This window comes from Megascapheus bottae, unplaced genomic scaffold, assembly GCF_031878675.1.
Source record: "Megascapheus bottae isolate mThoBot1 unplaced genomic scaffold, mThoBot2.hap1 HAP1_SCAFFOLD_43, whole genome shotgun sequence".
Lineage (NCBI taxonomy): Eukaryota > Metazoa > Chordata > Mammalia > Rodentia > Geomyidae > Megascapheus > Megascapheus bottae.
In genome coordinates this window covers 1,931,187-1,951,734 of record NW_028327392.1, presented here as the reverse complement: position 1 = coordinate 1,951,734, position 20,548 = coordinate 1,931,187, and the positions used below count along the sequence as shown (strand labels likewise).

Sequence of the window (20,548 nt, the reverse complement as noted above, 5' to 3'; positions counted from 1 at the left end):
TATTGATCATTTCGGGGAAATTTCCAAGTATTGGCAGTGTATCTTCTGTCTGTCATATTATTCCTTTTTCATTTTGATGAATAAATGAGAAATGAGTTGCACAAAAGTGTTTTGCTATTGTAGGGAGCAGTGTATTAGGTTTACTAAGAGAGAAAAATTCTTTGACCATGCATAAAAGATTTCTTTTGAAATGATAAAATGTAACTCCCCTACCCCAAATTAAATTCCTTTGTTCATTTAGCTAAATATGTAAAAATTGTGATTTCTACAAATTTGTTAGTCTTAGATTAACTTACTACACTGAGTGAAAACGTAAAACTATGATTGCACATGGTATTTGATTATCTATAATTTAATTCTCTTTAGCTTGGATAAAAATGACCCACCAGATCTTGGGACGGAAGAATTCAAGCAAAGGTCAGATATCTACAAGTAGATAAACATACATAAATATAAATGTTATGAAACAGATTGATCATTTCTGGGTAGTTTCCAAATATTGTCAGTGTACCTTCTGTCTGTCAGATTGCCCCTTTTCCATTTTGATGAGTAAATGAGAAATGAGTTGCACAAAAGTGTTTTGCTATTGTAGGGAGCAGTGAAGGGAAACGCCTAAAACCCCCCACATTGCCAGTGTATGAGATCCTACTACAACTGGTTGTGTTCCTTTGGTTTGATGGCAAAGACACAGAATCCTATGCATTTATTTCCTGCCATAACAATTTCTTCACAGGTAAAGAAATACAAGTGTCAGATCGAAGTGGCTACATGTTTGTTCGGTCCTTTCCATATTCTGTTGGCTCTGTCCAGTTCTTTGATGGTTATAGACTTTCTGTAGGCCTAGATCTTAAATTATACATATTATTTTCATTGTGCATTGATGCCAACTTTTCAAAACTGTGGTTGTAAGGTTTGTGACAGTGCGAGTACTTTATGGGCACCATTTCTATTAGATAGACAGATGGCTCCACAGCATTATGTCAAGCTCCTTACTGCTCACATCTGTGAATACAAGGTTTGTGAATAAATTTATGTTTACAATGAAAGAGGTAGGAGACAGAGAGAGAGAGATCGATCATGTCCACACGTGTGTGGCAGAGTGGCAATATTCTGATACTATGGCTTCAAGTCAGGGCTCCAGGAATATTTTACTTTCTTGTTTATTACTGTATCTCTTCTTCCTCATTCACACATGCAATGCATTTTGCTCATTCAGTGGAGATGGACTTCTGCCAGAAGGAATACTCTGGAAGGCTTCATATTGCTATCCTCTGCTGTTCACTCCACTGTAGACAGAATCACACCTGTGAACCCAAGTCTACACATCCATCTACCATTCTGGTGAAATCCTAAGGGGAAGTGTCATTGAACAGGCAAGCCTAAGTAGGAGGGATCACCATGCCATCACTACAGGAGTTGCAAGGACAGGGCTCTGAGTTCAGAGTTCAATACTGGAGAGAAGTTTTGGCAGAGACAGAGGAGATAGAGGCATAGTACATTTGACAGAGCATCTGTGTAGCATGCACAAGCTATAGTTTTCTAACCTAATATTGTTATAAATACAACATTCCTTCCCACATTGTCCTACTTAGTTTTTATATGTTTCAATTTGTCCTCAGCAAAGACAGCAACTTAACCACGGTTGTTGTTCATTCAAACGAAGACATCAGTACTGAGTGAGTTAATTTTTTTTATTTGGGGGATCATGTATAGAGTGCTTACACTTATTTTCCCCAGATAGTAGATGAATTTCTTCTCACACATTGATACGCCTATTTATGTTTTCATCCCATGTGGCAAGGGACCTGGGAATCCTTTGCTGAAACCAAAAAGTAAGCCTAGCACCAGTAGCTAAGAGGTGATCCTTCCTTCTTTTGAATGCTTAAACCCTGAAAGGCCCACATTCATACTGAGGGGGAGCCTTACTTCTAGACTGCTTTTTCTTATTCCTATCTGAAGAGCCGGAGCAGCAGCAGGGAATATTAGATGATAATTAGATGATATGTAAGTCTTGAGTTCTTCTGAAGTGAGTTGAATGTGAACAAGAAGTCATTATCTATTAGAGTAGGTAGATTTGTTGGGTTATGGTATACTTTTCTTTCTCCCCGTCTCTCACTTTTTATTTTTCATTTTTTATTTTGGTAATTCATTGGCTTGAACTGGGTGCTGTCCCTAAGTTCTTTAGCTCAGGGCTATTAGTGCTCTACCGCTTGTGCCACAGCGCCACCTTGGGTTTTCTGGTGGTAAATTGGACAAAAGAGTCATGGAATTTCATGGCTGGGTTGGCTTTGAACCATGGTGCTCAGATCTCAGCCCCTGAGAGATTTGTGGCTCACTTTCTTTTCTAATACCATTGAAGCATTGGAGAAAGACTCAGTCATGACAATATGCTTCAAGTACATTGTTAACATTAGTAACATATTCCTCTAGAAAACATGACGTTTCCAACTTGTGAGTCTGTAATTGATTGGACCAAAGGAGCAGATCCTATGTGCAGAAAAGCAAAAGAAACAAAAATAGAGGCTACTGAGTCTGCACAGAACTGCATGTATAAGATCAAGATCATGCATGCATCCCTGATAGTTCAGAGCCCTGCCATTGTGAAATTAGTGTCTACAATGGCACTGTGTCTTGCTCTGCCACCATGCAAGACTTGTTCTTATCCAAGTCTGTTACACACTGAAAAGGCTCGACCTCGTGCCGCACATAATATTAGAGCAAGGTAGATATTTATAATGATGGCAATAAAAAGTTGGCACAAGGAGTGGAGAACCTGGAACTTAACTAGGAAGAAAGAGGAAATTTGAACTGAGAAAACAGAGGGCCATTAGGGAGAAAACACAAAAAGCTAAGAGCACTGCTTTCACTTAGTTGTAAGTCATGCACATAAAGATTTTGTTCTATCTAATTGCCTCAGATTAAATTTTTCCCTTCCCCTAATACTCACACTTATTTGCATGGAAAAGTGGTTGATAAGTTTCAAAGTGATGGACTGACATGGGAATAAATGTTCAATAGAGGGACTACACAAAAGTTCCTTGCTCCAAGTCACTCTGATGATTTCCCCAGCATGTGAATGGAGGACACTGAAGTTTTCAGATCAGAAATGAGTCTGTAGCTACTTTTTCTCATCTAACTTCAGTTACTTGGAAAAACTGGAGGTTTTGATTAGATGTGAAGAAGGTCATGGATAGTCGATGAGCCCGCCTTCCCCTTAGTGATTTGAGGTCAAATTTCTTTGGTGGCTTGGTGAGTAATGTGGTTGTTTTCTCTTTTGGAGATGACCTTGCACCTGTCCTCCTTAATGACACACTGAACTAGAAGCACACTCACTCCCAGAATGCCAGTCATGCTAACTGTCATTTTTGTGTCATCAAGTGTATTTCTTCATGGTCTGAAACTGTAAGGTTGCATTTATTTCAAATCAACGTGAGAAGAGAACCAGTTATAGGGAAAATAGTGCATGAATGTAGGACCTGCATCAGAATTTGACCCAGAATTTGAACTCTTCCGTATTCATGTGATATGTGACCATAGGTGTTTTTGTTACTTTAGCACAACTGCACATGGTCCTTGTCCAGCACCTGATGATGGCAATGTGACAGAAAGGTAAGATATAAACCAAGACAAGTGTAGAGGTGGAAGTTTATGTTCATATTATATATATATATATATATGTACAGACACATGTACTCATAAGTATGCACATACACATGGCTGGAGCTGAGCACTTGGACACAAAGAAACACCAACACCATGAAAGGACTGGTGGCAGGCATGATGCAGCACATGGCAGAAAGTAAAGATCCTGTGTTGGAACACCAGTGATGCTAGGAAAATGAAAGAAGCATACATCAGGAAGGGTCAGCCTGTCACACATGCCTCTCACATGGCTGTGTGGTGAGTGGAAGTTGGATGTGATCTCATTTAGAAGCCTGCTTGGGAAGGCACTTATCTCAAGCCGTATCATTTTTATTCTAATTAAATGGTGACCGAATTCACTTATCTTCTGATTTTAGCTACTAATATGTTTGGTGTCATATGAAGTAGCAATATGACATGAGCAGTGAAAATCGATTGGTTCATATGTAATCAGTTTTTTGACTGAAAATTTATGCTAAAGAAAGAATCCTTTGTGGAGCAAAGTCGAGGATCACACATAAGCTCTTCTTTAACCAGTCCTAGGTCATCTTGTGAGCCTGTCCGCCTAATTCCACATTATGGTGAGATTTTTATGAATATGACGATACTTTTTCTTCCTATGGCATTTTGTCATCAGAGTCATGTAGTTTGGTTTCTCTTCAGATTGTATAAATCTTTCACTTTTAATAAAGATACTTTTATAATACTATTTTCTGAGGTCCTCATTGCTAGCCTATAAAGTCCTATTGTAGTAAAAATAAGAAGTTCAACAATACATCTTTCGGCATTTTGCTGCTGTTGTTAATCCATCGTCTCAAGGTACTCTGAGCTCTCCTGGAATGATCTTTCTTGTCCTGCGTTCAGTGTGCATTGATTACAGGCATGCAGAACTATAACCAGGTTGAAATCTTCTGTCTTCACAGGCCTGATATGATCAATTAGAATCATTTTCTAGAACAGATGACATGGTAGATTGCTACGTGTAAAGTTTAGAAGATCAGCTTGCTAGTTTGCCGGGGCCAACCGGCAGCAAACCAGGGTTCGCAGATTGGGGTTCCTGAAATAGGGGACAAGGACTAGGAAGAAAAAGAAGAGAGACAGACACACCGGGTCCAGGATGTCCGCAGTCCAGGCAAAAACTGCCGAGACTGCCGCGTTTATTTTCCACTCCCCCTTCTTCCCTCCTCCTCTCCCAGGGAACCTCCAGGTGTTACATTCATATGGTAATTCTCAGGTCATTTACATAGAATAGGGCCAGAAAGCAATAAGACAATATAGCCATCATCTGATGCAAGTCAAGGTACAGTTTGATTCCACTCTGGCTCCCAACATGTCCCCCGTTTTTTATTTTAAAAGAAACACAAGTGCAATTTTTACTCTTTTCTATACCCCTAATTTATCCTGTCATATTTTCCAAAAATGACTTTGGTCCCTTGGTCCAATGGGGATTTGATGGGCGGAGATTCAACTTCCGTGACTTCTTCAAGCTGACTCAGGGGCGCCGTCTCCACGCTTGACCAGGGACCTTAAGAAGCCCAGCCTGTTTTATCAAGGGGTTGCAAGGATTAGACACCAGGAACAACAATCTACTCCAAACTAGAAATCATACTTGACATTCAACAACTGCACAAACCATCCTTGGCCACAACAGCGCAGCCTACCTAGCACCCATTTGCAAAGGCTTTTTCTTGATTGTCTGGGGAACTAAATTTCTGCAACCTTAACAATGCTTCAGTTGTCAGATCTAAACAGATTAATAGAGACACAAGCCTCAGATCCACAAACTTTTCCTGAATTTGTGGCTGGTGTCAAAAATAAAAAATAAAAATTTTACTCAATTAGGACTTTAAACTACCCGCTATCACAGAAGATTGACAAGTTCCTGCCCAGTTATGAAAGGCACGGGCATTAGTAAGGCATGCTTACAAACTATTCTATGACCTCCCGGCTCTGATTAATTTGAATGGCCAAGCACAAGTGACTCTGAGATCTGACACCATCTCTGCCATCCAAGCAGAGGCTTTCCTGTCCCAGTAGTGTCTCTCCACACAGGGATAAACATCCCATTGGCATTTCACTTTGTTGATTGCTGGATTTGAACTCAGGGTCTGGGCGCTGTCTCTCAGCTCTCCAGCTCAAGGCTAGCACCCTGCCACTGTGAGTCCCGACCTTGGTGCTTGAGTGCTTCCCCCCAGCTTTTCAGCTCAGAGCTAGCACTCTGCCACTTCGAGCTCCAAAGCAACTCTGTCCCAGCATCCTGCTGGCAGATTAGACACCACAGTCTCACAGGGACTTTGCTTTGCCCAGGCAGGCTCAAAACTGTGGCTTTCAGATCAATGAGTCCTACAAAAGGCCACTTTACTCCAATTAGAAGCAACAAGGTGGTCAATACAGAAATAGTCTGTAAGCATGAGCTTACCTAGAACCTGGTAAAAGCCAAAGTTACATCTGAAAAAGGATTGCTGTCCTTCTCCATGGGCTAGCTGGAAGTTGCTATAAGGTAACTTACAAGAGCAAGCTGAAATAGCAATTAAGCAATTACTTTGGTAATCCTAATTTTCCTTTTTTCTCTTTCTTTAAACATTTAAGACAACTTCACTTTCAAATATTGTTTAGAAACCCATTTCCAATGTTCTTAACAACTTTTACTGATACTGGCTTAAACAATTAACACCTTAGCCTTTATTTGCAATTGAAAAACCTTTAAGGGCACAAAGAACTCCTTCTGCCTTCAGGCCCCCTAAGGCTCAAGGCACTCCTCTTGCCTTTTAGAAAAAAGGGCTCTTTTGCAGTTTAGATTACTGTCTAGAACTCCAACAACAGTTTAAACTCAAATAACAGTTTTTCCCTAATTCAAGAACTATAGACATCAGTGCACCAAAAGTCTAAGTCTGGACTTAGTTTCCTCTCCTTTTTTTTAAAATACACCCAATAGCATGGAGATAAACCTTTAAACATTCATTTAAAATACTAATCACATTATCCACATTTTACCATCAGATTTCTAGTGTCAGTTTGCAAGAAAGGACAGGCAAAATTTCTGACGTTAATGAACAATTTTACATTTAAATTTCTAATACATGTTTCCAAACTTTAACTTAAAGTAATAAATCCCAAATTCCCTAACACCGCTGTGCTGAACAGGATACAATGTTTACAATGTAAACAGCTGTATGTATTGCAATACCAGATCTTTTAAAATGCAGATTTCAGGATCTTTAGAAAAAAATTTTTTACCAGTTTTTCTTTAAAACAATGCAATAATACTTTTAAGACATAGGAAACATTCAAGCATAATAATTTTCTTGAAGTTTAGACTTAGATTTACCCAATTGCCTTTGTTTCAAATGAGTTCAACCATTGTTTTATACAGCATGCTGACAATTTAACCTTGAACATGTTCACTCACTCATTCACACACATTCATACTCAAAGATCATAAAGTGCGCAAAATTAATATTGGCCGTTCGTTTTCCGGAAGTTTGTGTCAAGAGAGTTTTGCCAATTTTACTCTTATAGATGAGACCAGGTTCAAAACAAAACTTTTTGCAAGGCAACTTAGCTGGAATTTATTTTTCCAGGGCTTGTTACAACTGCAGACATGGGGGAGCGGCCATGCTAGGCCCAGAAATGTTCAAATAAATAACAAGGATGTGTGCTTGAGTATGCACAAAAAAACCATAAGGATCCATACTTAGAAATGGTACCAATTTTTAAAGACAAAACTGGACAAGGAAAAATATGTAACACGAACAAGACAGAGAAACGGAGACTTTTAAATAATCAGACATTGACATATAACAAGAAAATTGGACTCAATCAGATACACTTAACACAAAAAACATGAGCTCAAATGAATGTTTTCACCAAACAGTTATTTTTAGATTTAGACATGTCTTGCTGGTGGGACTCTCACGTATGCCTTGTTATCGACAAGAAACTCAGAAGGGGAGGGGGGGTCAAGGCGTCCCTTGACCACCCAGGCCTCTGTTTTAGGCCCACAGTGCACCATTTCAAACAAACAAACAAAAATAAAATAAAATAAAATAAAATAAAATAAAATAAAACGCAGACATACAAGGGGGTCGGCCGAATTCTGCTTACCTCTGGAGGCCTTTGCTTTTCACCTGGGCATCTTTTACAAAAAAGGTTATTAAGAAGAGGGCTGGTAAAGACAAAATAATGTCACATGTTAAATTGTGTAGAGTCAATAAATATGTTAAAAGGTCCCTACATAATAGTAAAAGGAGGAGAAACACAGCTCATATGAATGTGTGGAACAAGTGGATCAGTAGCAGTCCCGATTGACATGCACAAATAACTCAGGTCCTTCCCACGTCTCAGGATGCACCACTGGAGGGTTGGGGGTGTAGGCCCAGTGAGTCGCTGCTTGGATGGCCACTGTCACTCTCCAAGATCCGAACGCAGCGTTCAGGCAGCCAGCGGGCGTCATTTTCTCCTTGTGAAAAAACACATACATGCCCTCGACCCCAGGTTAGAACAGGATCGGGTCCATGCCAAGCACCAGTTAGGGGATCCTTCCACTTTACTAAGGCAAAAGCATGCTGCTCTCTTTTTTCCCAGAATCGCTGAGCAGCAGATAAATTATTTGAATCCAAATTCAAAAAATTTAAAACAAATAAAGCATGATTAAGTATATTCACAGGGGTAGCGGGATATGACTCTCCTTTCTGTATTTTAGCAATTTGATGTTTTAATAATCCATTAGCTCTCTCCACAATGCCTTGACCTTGAGGATTGTAAGGAATGCCTGTAATATGAGTGATATTATAGGAATGGCAGAAGGATTGAAATGCTCGGCTTGCATAGCCAGGGCCATTATCTGTTTTTATTTGCGAGGGAATCCCCATCTCAGCAAAGCATCGAATGCAGTGAGAGATACAATGTTTAGTGGCTTCCCCAGCAAGGGGGGTGGCCAAGATAAAATTAGAATAAGTATCTACAGTAACATGAACATATTTTAATCGGCCAAATGATGGAACATGTGTGACATCCATCTGCCAAATGTGATTAGAAAGCAGTCCTCGTGGATTTATACCTAAATGGGGGGCTGGTGAAAAAGGGACACAGTTGGAGCAAGTCTTAACTATTTGACGTGCCGCTTCTCTAGATAATTTGAACTGTCGGCGCAAGGCTCGACTGTTTTGATGATGGATGGCATGTGACTGCTTAGCAAGTTCAACCTGAGTTAAGTAAACTCTGGTGGCGGAGTCAGTAACTGCATTGCCCTCACTTAACGGGCCAGGAAGATTAGTGTGAGCTCGAACAAAGCCAAAAAAACAGGGGTGGTTGCGAGAACAAAGCAAAGTTTGTACTTGGCGAAATTGGGTCTGAATATTGGAGTTAGTAGTTCCAATAAAGGGAACAGTTTCTATGACTTGAAGAGCACGAATTACATATTGACTGTCTGAGTATAAGTTAAAGGGCTCGTCTTGTAACAGGACGAGTGCTTGTAAAACAGCCTCTAATTCCACCTCTTGGGCGGAGGAAAAACCCGTAACCCAAGACTGAGTTTTCCCATTAATGGTCAAAGCAGCCTTTCCATTAGAGGATCCATCTGTAAATACCAAAGCAGCAGAAGATAAAGGCGAGGCCTGTACTATGGAAGGAAATAGAAACGTATGACACGCAGCAAATTGTAGAAGTTTGTTAGACGGGTAGTGATGCAAAATTTTCCCCGTATAATTGGCCCAAGCAATGGCCCAAGAATCGCAATGGGCGAATAGCCAATCTTGTTGTTGTAGATTATATGGGACACAGATAAAATGAGGTTCCTGACCTAAATATTTACAGGAATCCACTCGGCACATATGTATCAAATTAGCTACCAATTCGTAGTAGGGGGTCAGCACTTTGCCGGGTGTTGATGGTAGATAAAGCCATAAAAGTGGGCCATCCTGCCACAATACAGCAGTTGGGGAGTGAGAAGTAGCTAAAATATAAACTCCCCATGGTTTAGAATAGTCACAATAGGTCACTTGTTGCTGGGAAATTGCCTTTTCTACAATTTGGATGGCCCTCCTGGCGTCAGGATTTAATTCACGCAAGGATGTAGGGTTGGTATCTCCTTTAAAGAGATCAAAAAGGGGTTTTAACTCTCCTGTGGAGAGCTTTTGATATGGCCGAAGCCAATTTATATCTCCTAAGAATTGCTGAAAATCATGAAGAGTTCTTAAGTGGGAAGTTTTTAATTGTATTTTTTGGCTTTTAAAATAGTGTGGGCCTAATATATGGCCTAGATATGTAAAAGGGGGGTGTTCCTGAACCTTTTCAGCTGCTATTATAAGGCCAAAGAGGCTCAGATCTTGCTTTAGTTGTCCAAAGGCTTGTCGTACGACGATAGGGTCAGAACAAGCCAACAAGATGTCATCCATATAATGAACAATATAAACAGAAGAAAATTTTTCACGAGTGGAAGAAATGGCTCTAGCTACAAAACTTTGACATAAAGTTGGGCTATTTGCCATGCCCTGTGGGAGCACAAGCCAGTGATATCGCTTCATGGGTTCTTTGAAATTAACAGAGGGGACGCTGAAGGCAAAGCGCTTACAGTCTTGAGGCGCCAGGGGTATAGTATAGAAACAATCCTTCAAATCTATAATAATCTTATAAGTATCCTTTGGGATTGCCATGGGTGAAGGCAAGCCAGGCTGTAGGGCCCCCATCAGTTCCATTGTCGCGTTAACCTTTCTCAAATCCTGTAACAGCCTCCATTTACCTGACTTTTTCTTTATAACAAAAATTGGAGAATTCCATGGAGAGTTAGAAGGGGCCACATGTCCCAAGTCCAGCTGTTCCTGTACCAGCTACTGAGCTGCAATGATCTTTTCTAGAGAAAGAGGCCACTGTTCAACCCATACCGGTTGTTCAGAGAGCCAATTTATGGGATCAGCATGAGGGGGAGGGCAAACGACAGCTCCCGTCAAGGGATACCCCAATCCTTGTCTCGTAGGGTGAGACTGGGGTTGGAGTGGCTCTAGCTCCCCCTGTGCTGCTCGGCCTAGTCCCCTAAAGGGGAGGAGGCCTTGATCAAGTAACTGCTTAGTGACCGCAGCACTAGGACTAAACATATACACTCCCATTTTTTCCATGATATCACGACCCCATAAATTAATTGGCAGATGATCCAAGACAAATGGCTGAAAATGACCAGAGTGCCCTTCCTCATCTCTCCAAACAAGGATTGCACTGCTCTGCTGTGGGTCAGTTGCTTGCCCAACCCCCTGTAGGGAAGTCATAGAGGTTGTCAGGGGCCATTGGGCTGGCCAATGTTTTTTAGATATCACAGACACATCTGCTCCAGTGTCTAATATTCCTTTAAAGGGCTTTTCTTGTATAAATATAGTCATCTCAGGCCTCTCTTGTTTTATGCTTTGTATCCAATAGATATCAGAAGATCTAAATCCTCTCTGTCCACATGGGGAATTAGCAGTCTCCCCGGGAGGTAAAGGCACAAGTATTAATTGTGCTAATTTTTGACCGGCTGGGATCGATACCACGTGTTTCAGGGCAGAGGCCATAACTTTGATTTCTCCAGTAAAATCCTGGTCAATTTTGCCAGGTGTAATCTGTATCCCTTTAAGGGCTGAGCTACTTCGCCCTAACAGCAATCCAGCCACTCCCGGGGGAAGGGGGCCGAAGACCCCCGTGGGGAGAGCTTGTGTCCCCATCTCTGGGGTCAATACTGAGCAGATGGAGGAACAGAGGTCCAATCCTGCACTTCCTGGGGTGGCACGGAGGAGGCCGGAGACTGATCTTGGGGGGTTGTTAGAAGATGCACTTGTGGCCGAGAAGAGGGAGGGACTGCCCCATGGTTTTGCGGGGCCAGGGGCTGGCCCCTTCTCCAGTTTCCCAAATACGGGCGGCCATTGCGATTTGTTGCTGACTTGCAATCTTTAGCCCAGTGCTTCCCTTTACCACAGCGTGGACATGTGCCAGGTGATTTTTCTCTCTTTTGCCTGGCCTGGCGTGGGCATTGCGTCATCCAATGTCCTATTTGTCCACAAGAAAAGCAACGCCCTGGGGGTCTAGCATCCCGAGAATGCCGCTGACCTCTATATTTTAGAGACTCACTAACAGTCTTTCCTTGAGGAGCGGCGGCTAAAGTAAGGCCTTGTACATGGGAGGGTCCAATATCAGCACACAGTGAAATAAAGTCCGTGATTCCTCCCTTATTCCTATGGGGTCTGATAGCCGCCTGACAGGCGGCGTTGGCATTTTCATAGGCTATGTGTCTAACTATACTCTCCCTTGCATTCTCATCTTGTACTAGGCAGTCTGCAGTCTCCATTAATCGAGACAAAAATTCTAGATAAGGTTCATTCAGTCCCTGTTTAACTTCTACTAGATTTTTTGTACGATTGGAATTGCGTAACTTTTTCCAAGCCTCTCTCGCCGCAGCATTTATTTGTAAATAGGCCTCCTTTGCATAACCCAATTGATCTTCGGTGTTTTTATAGGTTCCCTCTCCTAACAACTGATCAACAGTGTAAGGCAGGTTCTTAGACCTATTTGTTTCAATTTTAGCCCGACACTGTGCAGTGAACTCTGTCTCCCATAATAAGTACTCTCCTGCACTAAGGCATGCTCTGGCAAGCCGCTTCCAGTCATTTGGGCATGCAATACCAGCACACGTGGCCTCCAATATTACTTGAGTAAAAGGGGCAGTTGGCCCATATTGGGAGCAGGCATTTTTTAAATCCTGTAATAGTTTAACAGGAACAGGTTGATGGTATACTTGTTCATCATGATCAACTAAACTAGGGAAGCATCGAGGCCCTGAAATACCTTCCCTCTCTCTAGCAGCCTGGGTCAGGTTTAATTGCGATGCACTGTGCCTGGTTGTAGTGCCTGTTAAAAGGGACTTGTTGCTAGGGCCTTTAGGCTTGCCTAAAGGTTGAGAAAGGGATTGAGGCTGTAAGGCTGCAGCCGGAGGCGGTGGGTGTGAGGGGTAAGGTTTAGAATCAGACACCATAGTGGCCTGAGGGTCATATTTCTTTCCTACTTCTGGGGGGGCTCTCTGCTCTGTCCCCATTTTCGATAGAAGATGTAGCATTTCTTCTAACTTCTTCTCTATCGTAGCCACCCGGCCCTCCAATGACTCACCATAACTTTCCTCCTTGGTATTCAGACCTGAATTCTGATATTCAATATCTACTGGTTGTTGTTCCCTTTGCAAGATCTCACTTAGACTCTCTTGGGCTGCGGCATATGGCTCAGCCTCAGGTTCTTCAGAAGGGTCCTTTAACTCATAAAGTTCCCTTAATTCAAGATTAAGTTCAGCATCTTCATGTAGAGGATCTATGTATTTACTTACTAAATTCCATACAGTAGTAGCCTCTACTGGGGTCTTTTCGGGGCCATATACATCATAATAATCTTGAATTCTTTTTCCTATCTGCTGCCAGGCTTTTTGGAACTCCTCCTCTATAGACCTCGGGCATGCCTCCTCGAGAAACTGTAGGAAGCTCTGAAGCACCCCTTTTTCCACCCACGTTCCGTGGGCTTCAAATAGGCCTGTTAAGATCGGTAGAAATAACCCATGACTATTAGCTTGACCCATAATTTTTACTCCTGACTATACTCTCTTAATAGTCCTACGATATGTTACTCACCGCAGGGAGGGGTCCTTCACCTTCGTCCCAGATTTTCAGGGTCCCTGTTCGGGCGCCAGATGCCTGGGCCAACCGGCAGCAAACCAGGGTTCGCAGATTGGGGTTCCTGAAATAGGGGACAAGGACTAGGAAGAAAAAGAAGAGAGACAGACACACCGGGTCCAGGATGTCCGCAGTCCAGGCAAAAACTGCCGAGACTGCCGCGTTTATTTTCCACTCCCCCTTCTTCCCTCCTCCTCTCCCAGGGAACCTCCAGGTGTTACATTCACATGGTAATTCTCAGGTCATTTACATAGAATAGGGCCAGAAAGCAATAAGACAATATAGCCATCATCTGATGCAAGTCAAGGTACAGTTTGATTCCACTCTGGCTCCCAACACTAGTTAAACATTAATTATAACTAACTTGACCCAAACTGACATGGTTTCTTTTGCATTCCTTTTTATTCTTTAGCAAAACTGAAGTAGAAACCAAAAGAGTACCTACAAGTGGATTACCAATTAAAATGTAAGATAGAAAGTACAGTGTGTGTGTGTGTGTGTGTGTGTGTGTGTGTGTGTGTGTGTGTGTTTAAAGAAGCAAACACGGAGATCACTGCATTGGCATCCAGTGTCCATAGATTTCTTTCAACACTGTTCTTAAAGTCTTCTCACAATTAAGATTTTTTAAAGAATTATTCTTTATTTTTCAAAGAATTTTATTTTGAAAAGGTATACAGACTTGTTTATTTGCCTCATATTCAGAACAAAAAGAGCCAGGGCCCCACCCACTGATGCTGGCTGAGATGGAAGTGTAGCATTCCTGCCATTCTTACTGGCCCACAGCAATGGGAGAAAAGCCTGCTGTCAGGAGCAATAGCTCCTTAGTGTTCTGAGGCATGTAGTGGCATAGGCTTTCTCATGTTTTCTGGGGTTCTGTGTCTTCACACTTGGTTATTTTTAAATTAGCTGCACTGCTCCAGAAGCAATCAGAGGAACAATACTGGATCAAGTGTTGGGAGTCCTCATCCAATCCATCTGCTCATCTGATTCGGGTTCTACCAAACAATGTTATTGCTGTTCTTTTACTCTCAGAAACACATATGAGTCTGGATCTAGTTTGGTATCTGCCCTCTAGAGGTTCACCTTCTGTAAGTTGGGAGGCATATGCTTTAAGGTGACATTTTTAAGATAAATGTCCTTGTGAGCCATGTGCTCTTTGGTGAAGGGAAATTCCTCTGGAGAAAGGCTGCAAGGTTCCCCTTCAGGATTCTGTCTTCTCCTTCTCTAGAATGTGAGGGAAAAACTTCTCTATCATTGTGAGTCAATACTGCAAGCAGCTGCTAAGGACATAATGGATTCTCTCCATCTCCATTTGACGTATACTAACCTTCAGATCTCCCTTTTTGGCTCTTTTGAGATTTTCTTCCATGTGATCCAGCTGTTCTGTGACGCATTCTACAATTTCACACTTGCTTTCCAGAAGTTCAGGAGCAAAGTTTGCATCCTCCAGGCCTGCTCCAGCCTTTCCATGAGCTCTGCAAGAGTTAGGACCACCTCCTCACTGAGTCTTGCCCTATGAAATCCAGTTCCTCTGTCATCTTCTCTGAAACCAGGAACCTCACCTCCCACCATCCAACTCCCGCACTCCTGCACCAAGATTTTGTTTTTCACTTTAGACTCTAGATATATTTATGGCTATTTTCCCCACATATTTATATATCTTAGTTTACTCTAGAAGATGACAAGACAGCTTCCCCCCAGTAAAACCCTGTCCTAGGTAAATTTGCTTTACTTAGGTAGCAAGGGGATAACATTAAACATGGAAGCTTTAATTTGTGGCACTGAATGATGGCCTAAACAGGGCACCCTTCAGAAGGTACAATTAATGACCCACCTAGCTTTTCAGCAATACAAGCATGTTGAGGTCTTCCAGCCCATTTGCTTGACATTCGTGCTTTATGCCTTGAAGCTTCTTTGTAATGGCATGGAGTTCACACAGATCATTTGACTTTTTTTGCTCCCACAAAAATATCAACTCTTTTAGAATTTGTGGTTTCAAAGCTTGCATCATACAAAGCATAGTGACAACCTGTTTCAAGAAGCACTCCCCCAAAATGCTTGAAAGGATCAGTTATGGTAACACCAACATCTCCATCCAAAATTACTTTGCCTTCTTCAACAATGATGTAAGTTTTGTCTGCAATGAGACAAAAAAGGACAACCTTCTTCCTTTTCTTGCTTTATTCTGGTGTGGAGAATTTTTAAACTTCCATGTCATAGAAAATGTGACACACTTCAGCATCTTGCACTCTAGAGGCCATCTTGGCTGGGGTGGTCACAGGGACTGGAAGGGCCGGGAAGGGAGACGGCCAGTGTCTAGACTTCAGAGCATTTTCCTCACTGAAGCGGGACAGACTATTCCTCTGTCTTTGGTTTGAGATAGGATATATGTAGCAAGTCATTTAAGTGTCTAGCATGGGCAAGTTCTTGGGTCCAATCCCCATTACAATGCAAGAGAAAGACAATTGGACAAAGGGAAGACATAAAGGATGAAGACACAGAAGAAAAAGAGTAGGGGGAGAAAGTGGCAGGAAGAGGAGAAGAAGGGGGAGGAGGAAAGGGGGGAGTGATTTTCTTATTGAGGGAATCATCATTCCTACATTTGTCACTTAGATACTTCATGTGGACTCTCTCAGGGAGATTAAAGTTCTCTTAAGTTTTACAAAGCAGTAGTGATTTAATTATTTTATTTGGAGGTAATAGGATGTAGGAGGCTCCACTGTTTTCTGAAGACTCTTTAGCAGAAAACAATGAAACTAAAATCCTAGAAGTATTCATTATCCTGCCAGAGTGCTTCTGCTATGGTGCTTCTACCAAGTGAAGTGAGGGCCACAATTCTAATCCCAAGGATCAAGCTCCTGCCTCAGGACTATGGTTTCTGAATCCTATCTGAGACAGAAGCTTCAAGATGATGCTGAAGAATGGATGAGATGAAGGAATCAGCAAACTGGGTGGATTGAAAAGACAAATCAATGTTGTCACTGACATTTGATTTGATTGTGAATGCCACAGCTCAAGTCTTGAGTCATCTCACTTTACAGTTAATATATTTCATTAAAAAATTATCAAGTATCACTGGGTGCCATTGGCTGACCCCTGCAATCCTAGCTATTCAGGAGGCTGAGATTTGAGGACTGCAGTTCAAAGTCACCAAAGCACAAAACTCCAGGAGACTCTAATTAATCATCAAAAAACTGGAAGTGCAGCTATGGCTCCAGGAGCATAGCACAAGCTTTGAGGTGAAGACTTCTGGGAGAGCAGCCAAGCCCTGAGTATAAGACTCTGGACCAATGCCCAGCGCATTCTCCCCAAAAATCAAGTATCAAGCCAGGTGAAGGAAAAAGAAAGAAAGAAAAAAGACAGACAGAGAGAGACAGATAGAGACAGACAGAGAGACAGAGACAGAGAGATGGGGAAAGGGAGGGAAGAAGGAAGGATGGAAGGAAGGGAGTGAAACTAAGAAAGAAAGGAAATAAAAGAAAAAATAAACAACTGGTCTGAGTGGGTGGTCTACTATTAGATTGCCTATCTAGCACACAGGAAACCCTAGGTTTGATTCCTAGGTACTACATGCACATAGAAAAACTCAGAAGTGCTGCTATAGTGGTAGGTTGTGGTAGAGTGATAGATTGCAACAGCTCAAGGACAGTGCCCACACCCTGAGTTCAAGACCCAGGACTAAAAGGACAAAACCATACACATAAGAAATGATTGGGGGAGCTCTGTTTAGTCTTTTGAAGAAATGCCATACTGCTTTCCATAGTGGTTGAAGGAATTTGAACTCCCACCAACAGTGGAGTAATGATCCCTCCTGTCCACATCCTCTCCAGCATCTGTTGTTATTAGATTTCTCTATCACGGCCATTCTAACTGGAGTTGGTGGAACCTTAGAGTTGTTTTGATTTGCATTTCTTTTATGGCCAGAGATGTCGAGCATTTCTTCATGTGTCCATAGGCCATTCATATTTCTTCTTCAAAGAAGACTCTTAAGTCTTTGGTTCGTCTGTTTACTAGATGGTTGTTTCTTTGGAGATTAGTTTTGAAGTGATTCATTTTTTTTGAGCTGTTGATACATTTTAGATATGAGGCCTTTGTCGGTTGTATGGTTAGTGAAGATCTTCTCCCACTCTGTAGGTTGTCTAGTTAATTTTCTAGCTATGTCCTTTGCCATACAGAAGCTCTGCAGTTTAACGCAGTCCTACTTATCTAGACATAGAGCTCCCCTATGATCCAGCAATTCCACTACTTGGCATCTACCCAACCGTCCAGAAACAAGGACATACTAAAGCCACTAGCACAACGATGTTCATTGCAACACTAGTTACCATAGCAAAGAATGGAACCAACCCAGATGCCCCTCAGTTGATGAGTGGATCAACAAGATGTGGTATTTATACACAATGGAATTCTATGCTGCTGTCAGGAAGAACAACATCACCCCATTTGGAAGGAAACGGAAACACTTAGAAAAAAATCATATTAAGTGAAGTAAGTCAGACTCAGAGGAACATAGGCTCTATGGTGTCCCTCATTTGTCATAATCAGTAGAAACCTTGAGCTCCCCTAGCAGAGATATACAATAGAACAAAACCTAGATACATAAGTCCATGTCATATGACACTAAATGAAAGGACCTCCAGGATATAGAAACAAAAGCCATATAATGAGTGCTTGTTGTCCTTAATGTACTGTTATCTCTCATCTCTTTTGCTGTCCCTTGGTTATCTCATATTGTTACAGTATTTCACCTTGTTATCTAATATATTGTATATACATATATTTGGTTATTTGAAAACAGATAGGGAAGGGGGGGAAAACAAGATAATGTTCCGGGGGGAGGGGAGGGAATTGGGGACCAAGACATGAGAAAGGGTATCAATGTATGTGAAGTGATGCACCTTCAATCTGGTGAATATAATGTAACCCTTCTCTTAATTACAAAAAATATATGGGAAAAAAGAAATGATTGTATTACTGCATGCTATCATCCCATGATGGAATTCCAGTAGAAATAGACAGCTAGATAAACTACAGAATATATTGAAATACATAGAAGTAAAACAAAACATTTTTGAAGGGTTGGTTGATGGTTATTGGAGAAATATGGGGGGATATGTAATCAAGTCTAGAAGATACCTGACAATGTGCTTTGTTTTCATCCTGTAGCGATATCTTGTCTGATACCACAACAAAACGTGATGAACTTAACAACAATGAAGGGTATGTTCTGAACATATATGCACCACTCACCTAGGTATACTTATAGATATTAACATGAATGTAGGTACAGACACACATGAAAGTATAGTCAAAGAATGGAAAGTGATTTAGATTAGAGAACTTTCTTGGAAGTATTGATGACAATACAGGATTTTTGATATTTTTCTAAGATGCATTGGATGTAATATCTGCAGCTACCTTTCTAAAACCTTAGCTGTCTTAAGAATAAATATCAAGAATTCTTCTTATTCCTAATGTATTGTGGTGGCCAAAGCCAATTCAGTGTTTTGATGGAAGCCCCAGTAAGAAACTACTCTGCAGGTGCTCCATTATCTCCAGCTAGAGGATACAACACCAGCATTGATCCTCCTCCTCCTACACCACCACCAACTCCTCCTCCTCCTCCTCCTTCTTCTTTCTCTTTCTCTCTCTCTCTTTCCCTCCCTCCCTCCCTCTCTCCCCCCTCTCTCTCTCCCCCTCCCTCCCTCCCCCTCTCTCCCCCCCTCCCTCCCCCCTCCCTTCCCCCCTCTCTCTCTCTCTCCCTCCCTCCCTCCCCCCCTCCTCTCTCTCTCTCTCTCTCTCTCTCTCTCTCTCTCTCTCTCTCTCTCTCTCTCTCTCTCTCTCTCTCTCTCTCAGAATGAGAAAAGACTAGTCCTTAGGGAAGTTTTAATTTGAAATATGTTTTCCTATAATGGCTCACCTCCAAGGTGTATTTCAAGGCTTAAACAAAATTCTGCCCAACTACGTGTCAGATGTCTATATCAAGAGATGATGACGAAGACAGGAGAATCTTTTTGGGCCTGTGTTTATCCCGATGTATCTCATTTCATTGCTCTGGGAATTGGGTTGGCCAATATATAATGACTTGACTAGGTTTCCAGTTGTTCATGGAGAACTGACAGCTGAGGACAGGCCCCTCATATTGTATGTGCTTAATTTAGTGGATGAAAAGTCTTTTACCATCAAGTCAGGGTTAGAATTTTATGTGAAAGGTAAATATTACACTAAAGATTCAAAACTTGGTGTATGGTATATGTATGTTTGTTTCCTCATATATTCTGGATGTGAAGGTGAAAAACTCATGAAACATAAATGTAAATATTTTAGTTGTTTATTAAAAGCATTTCATTATAAAACTGGTGTAGAATATCCCTTTAAATTGATATTATACAGGACTTTGGTTTTGTTTAATCTTGTACAATGCATGTACTTTTGTTTGGATTTGCACCAAAGTTTTGGTTCCTAAGACCAACAGATTACTATTTTCCTAAAAAGGTAACAAAGCCATATCAAGAGAGACAAAATGTGACTGATTTTATTTTTATTCACATTTTACAGCAACCACATGAAGAAAATTGCAAATAAAATTCTACTGTTTTTATCATTCAGGTGGGTAAGACTGTAGAAATACAAGCAATGAAGTATGTATATAAAATATAACATCAATATTTGAAGTGAAAAGAATCTAAGAAAGTCCAAACTGAGCAAAAAGAGTTTCTACTGTTAAGATGTTGAAAAATAATCCGTGTGTGCCTTCATACTATAATCCAATTGATCTTGGAAAATTGTCTTAAGGTGGTCTTATAACTCAGAAAAAAATGGCATTTAAGCAAGTCAATGTAATGACATATGGCTATGTGTTTTTCTACTCATGAAAGTAAGTAAATATAAGTTGGGTGCTGGTGGCTCACATCTCTAATCCTTGATGAAAGCTGAGGATTACCACTGGAAGGCAGCTTGGACAGGAAAGTTCTTGAGATTCTTATCTCAAATAAATGACCCAGAAAAAGCCAGAAGTGGCATTTTGGCTCAAGTGAGTTTGCTAGTCTTGAGCAAAAGAAGCTCAGGGACAGCACCTAGAGTACAAGGCTCAGGAATGGAAAAGGAAGAAGGAAAGACAGAAATACTGGAAGAATGAGAGGAGGGGTGTGAGGGAGAGGGAGAGGGAGATTGCAAGGGAGAGGCTGTGGGAGAGGGAGAGGGAGTGCAAGGAAGGAAGGAGGGAAGCA

General features: G+C 41.5%; 1 long non-coding RNA gene and 1 pseudogene across 1 annotated transcript; one reads left to right on the top strand and one right to left on the bottom strand.

Annotated features, from left to right (window-relative positions):
• The first annotated feature begins 3,572 nt into the window (after positions 1–3,572).
• On the top strand, positions 3,573–19,912 carry LOC150039991 (uncharacterized). The gene is made up of 4 exons (XR_016534129.1): positions 3,573–3,609; positions 13,732–13,785; positions 18,486–18,539; positions 19,878–19,912. It is a non-coding gene; the product is annotated as an uncharacterized LOC150039991 (long non-coding RNA).
• Positions 14,265–14,857, bottom strand: LOC150039992 (DNA replication complex GINS protein SLD5 pseudogene; annotated as a pseudogene).
• Positions 19,913–20,548: the final 636 nt, after the last annotated feature.